At 61.5% G+C, this 4597-nt stretch overlaps 1 protein-coding gene across 1 annotated transcript in view; it reads left to right on the top strand.

Annotated features, from left to right (window-relative positions):
- Positions 1–364: 364 nt before the first annotated feature.
- The window catches only part of PROM1 (prominin 1), a 96627-nt gene continuing 92394 nt past the window's right edge, over positions 365–4597 (top strand). The window contains exon 1 of the mRNA XM_023533931.1: positions 365–503. The gene's annotated coding sequence lies outside the window, so the exon portion shown is untranslated. The remainder of the gene's footprint in view (positions 504–4597) is intronic.

Genomic DNA, 4597 nt, shown 5'->3' with positions numbered 1-4597 from the left:
CCACTAAACGGTGACTGAGTTTTCCAACTTCTCCCCAAGTTTCACGTTAGAATGCAAGCTCTGAGGCACTGGCCTTGGGCTGGCCTCTTCTCTCTCTTTCCTTCCTTTTGTCCAAACTGGACTGAAGTACCCTTCCTCTACCTTTGGAGTGTGTGGGGGGCGGAGGGGGGAGTTGGGGAGTTGGGGGGTCAGTCCAGGCAGGTCTGAGTTGGAGTCTGAGAGAGGAGAAGGTGTTTGCAGAAGGGCAGCGGCGTTTCAAGCAAAGGGCGCCTCTGGGTGGAGGAGGCGTGGGCGCTGGAGAAGGGCGTGCTCGGGCGAGCAGCACTCCCAGCGCCGCAGGAAATGAATGCAGTCCAAGTCCTGGGGGTGCCCGGGGGGCATCGTAGCGAAATTGCCTTGCTGGTCCATTGGGAGCGCGTCCAGAACCCCAGGCTTAGCTCTCTTTGCAACAGCGAGCCAGGTCCCCACCGGGCACCTGGCCACGCTCGGCTGTCCGGTCGCGGGTGAGTACGTTCAAGGAAGCATCGCCACGCGGGCAGCTCCGTCCGCGGGTCCCGGCCAGCGGGCAGGGGAGGCCCCTGCTGGCTCCACGGGGCCCTGGGCCTCGCTCGCGCCCCTCGAGGGCAGGCGCCTTTCCCGGCCCGCGGCGTCCCGGAGCCCCTCCGGAGGCCTTCCTGGTGGTCCGCAGAGCCGGCTCATAAATCATTCATGAGCCGAGGCCGGCCGAGCGGGGCTGCGAGGGGAGGGGGCGGAGGCGGCGAGGACCCCAGCGGGAGCTGGACCCCGCGCGCGGTGAGTGGCGCCGTCCTTCCCGCCAGCGCGGCAGGCAGCTGCGGACTCTGCGCGGGGCCGAGCGCCCTCCCGGCCAGAACTCGGGGGGCGGGAACGGGGAACAGAGGGGCTCTTTCTGCGCCCCCGCCCCACGGCAGGTGGCGAGCCCCGAGAGCGGCTGGGGAGCCAGAGGGCTGCGGGGCGGGAGAGGAGGTCCGGGCGCGCGGCCAGCGGTAGTTCCCGGCAGGGGAAAACTTTGTGGGCGGCCTGCTGGGTCCTCTTCCCACCCACTGGCGGCGGCGCGCTGGGTCCCCGGCGCGAGCGGCCGGTGGGAAGGCGAGCAGCGACCAGGACCCCCGAGGCCGCGGGCTTGCTCTCGGGAGGGCGGCGGACCGAGGCGACGGTCATCAGGGCCTTCGGGACAGTCCTGCAGCCACGGAGCGCGCGGTGGCACCAGGCCGCGAGGCAGAGTCCCCGGGGCGGCGTGGAAAGCGGGCACCGTCCTCTGGTTTACCAAATGGAGTGCGCGGCGCCGGCGACCACAGCAGGAGCGGGATCTGGGGGTGCAGCGGGAGGCCACCTCCCCGCGTCCGTGACGGAGCGCACGCAGCCCTGACCTGAAGCATCCCCCCTGCCCTCTCTGGGTGCCCGGCGCGGGGACCTTCGGCCGCGGCGGGGCTGAGAACTGGGTGTTCAGGGCGGCCCCGGCCGCACGGCGCCAGCCAGGACAACAAAGCGCAGCGAGGACGCAGGAAGGGAAGAGCTTTGCGTGGCCAGAGGGTCTGGGGCCCCAGGTCAGTTTCCCCGAAAGCCGGCGCCGAGCGGGGCCGGGGATCCGATTCCGGGGGCGCTGCAGCGCTCCAGACCCCCTTCTCCCTGGCAACCCCCATCCTTGCCAACCCGGGCCGCGGCAGAGGACCAGCGCCAGGGGACCAGCGCAGGCACCCCCGCCGCGGGCGCCGCGGATTCCGCCAGCCGCCCCTCTCCCCCGCTCCGCCCCGCCGCTCTTTCTTTTGTGTCCCGCAGCCCGGGAGAGGCTCCTGCCGCGGTGGGAGAGAGTGGGGGTGGGGGGACAGCCTGGCCGCCCCTTGGAGCAGAAAGTCGAGGAAGCCGGAGCCCCACGCTTCGCTTCCTGCAGCAACAGGTTGCGCCTGCGGGCTGCAGAGGCTGCTGGCTTTGCAACTGCTCGTCTGGAGCAAGGTTTTCCCGGGGCCCTGTGGGCAGAGGCTGACCTTGTTAAGATAAGGCGTGTGATTGGGGGCCTTGAACGTACCTCTCCCCTCTCCACCCCGCAGCCTGCATCCCAACATAGACCCACTGGGGAGGCAAACAACTGCAGTTAATGTTAGGTTGAACCATACGAAACTGCCGTTTTTGTGGCTCAAGACTTGCCTATCGGCAACTTCCTATGATTCATCTTGCGTGAAGGTATTACTTATTTTTCTTTTTTCACTCGCATGTGGGTTTCCTCTTTCAATACTCTCGGAGCTGCCCTGTCCTGTCAGGGTGACAGTATCGGTGTTCTGCATGGGCAGTTCGAACCCTTTATGGACTGCCAGCCGTGTGCTAGGCGCTGCCCCTGCCCCATCTCTAACCGTCCAACGCTATTCCAAACCCCATTTTAGAGATGAGCGAGGGAAAGCGTGGGGAAGGTATGCAGCGGCCCGCTCTCTAATAGGTGGGGCTGGAGAGAACCCGGCCCCGCCGTCTCTTCGGCAATGCCCTTGAGTTTTGTTTTGCTTTCTTAGTGTGTCCCATGTTTTCACGAACTTCCTTAGGAGTCCACGCTGGACTGTTTCTGTGCCTCTAGAACAGTGACGCAAACAACTGCATCAGGGGACGGGTTGAAAATAATAAAACTTTAAACCAAATACTGTTTCGTTAGTGCTGTTTAAAATATGAAAGAAATAGATTTTGCAGGGGGTGAGGGGGTGTCAAGAGCTGCCTCTGAGATTTGTTAAAGGTCAGGATGCTTCGTTACAAATGACAGAAGCCAACTCTGGGTAATTTTAGGAGAAAAAGGACCGGGTACTGGTGGCTTAGAGAAGTGACAGGAAGGCTGGCTATCCACGCCCAGAAGCCCAGGGGAGGGCAACTCAAGACGTGTAACGGGCCCCCTGATTGGTGTGTGGCCATGGATGCGGCTGCTGACACGGCTGCCGTCTCTGCAAGAATGAATTAGAAGCAGCCTCTGCCTGAGCGTGTGTGTCTCCACGCACAAGCCCAGGAGCAAGCATCTGATTGGCTGAGCTAGAGTCACCCCCCAAGGGCACAGTTTGGGCACCTCAGCTGGCCTCACAATGAGAGGCAGGGCTGTCACCCACAGAGTCACAAAGGCGGGCTCAGAACTTGGGCAGCTCCCATCACGCCCCGCCACAAACCCCGGATGACAAACGTCCAGTACGAAGCTCCTCTTAAAAGAAGTTCCACCAAAAGAAGAGAAGCAGCGAAGCTGGATGGTCACCATGTTTGCTTTTAAGCCAGGATTCGTGGGAGTGCCGAGCTCTGGGCTCCAGGCTCCGAGTCATGCGAGGTATTTGCTTCACATTCACGTTCTCGGGCCCCCTTCCCCAGTTTGAAATCAGTGCCTTTGAAATAGGAACTGGGAATCTATGCCCCCAGAAACCAGAAACATGGTGACATGACTCTACTGATTAGTCTGGCGACTGTGTAAGGAGATAGCCCCTGAGGGAGCAGTTTCCCAAACCTGCAAAGTTGAGGGGCCCGGCAGAAAGCGAGGCCCCCGGACGGGAAGACCAGCCGATCTGCCGTCAGTGCCTCCGGTGAGGAGGCAGTCTGCTGTGGGTGGGCACCTCTCTGCCAGAGACCACAGCACTGCGCCTACACAAACGCTTGATACGATTTCAAAACAGGTAAAAATGACCGTTTTGTCAGTCCACCCTCCGCCCTCCATCGTTTGGTTTCAGCAGCCCGTACTGAGTGCCTACTGTGCGCCTGACTCTGGGGGCACAGAGGTAAGTCAGGGGCCCCACACAGCAGGTGGGCTGCTAGGTCCGTCCAGTGCACTATGAGAAGGGCGATTCGGGAGGCTTTGCCTTAGTTCTTGTGTCCTGCGGTCCGGTTTGGGAAGCCTGAGATGTCGTTGGGATGTGTCGTGAATGAGCCAGGTGGCAACTCAGGAACGGTGCTGTTTCTCAAACTTCAGGATGTCTTAAGGATCAGTCACCAGGGGAGTGTGTTAAAAATGCGTACTGGAGGGGGCGGAAAAATGGCGTAGATGATAGAGGCTCTGTTCATCCCTCTGGCCACCAAATCAAAGCTGTGACGGAAACGAGGAGCAGCAGCAACAAAAAAATCTCCTGGGATCTAGAAGAACAAGCCATACAACTAAGGAGAAATCCAAGGAACGGCAGAAGGTAGGACAGGGTGAGGACTCGGGGCTGCCCGGTCTGAGCAGCTGAGTGAGACAGAGGCTGCAGCGGCAGCCTCCTCTTCAAGGGGCCGCGTCCACGAGTGGATTTTCAGTGATGGACCTGCTTGCTCTGAGCACCAGTGCCGATTCAGCTGCACACAGGGAGCACCAGGGACTTACCAGGAGACATTGCCAGAGTGAGGGCCAAGGCGAGACTCACTCTGTACAGAAGTGCGGGCGGTATCCATTGTTCCCTGTTGAGCCCTGACCCAGTGCGTGGACCCAGTGCCTCCATAGCCCTGATGCCATCAAACTGGATGACAGAGGTCACTCAGCCCAGAGGATTCCCTGAAACCCCGCCTCCCCCAACTCGCGGCCCCACCCAAGCCACCTCCAGGTGTATCCTCAGCGAATCAGGTGCTCCTTGCTGAGACTCACACTGGTGGCAGCTGG

This window comes from Pteropus vampyrus, unplaced genomic scaffold (assembly GCF_000151845.1).
Source record: "Pteropus vampyrus isolate Shadow unplaced genomic scaffold, Pvam_2.0 Scaffold5, whole genome shotgun sequence".
NCBI classification, from domain to species: Eukaryota; Metazoa; Chordata; class Mammalia; order Chiroptera; family Pteropodidae; genus Pteropus; species Pteropus vampyrus.
This window is presented reverse-complemented; position numbering and strand designations above follow the sequence as displayed.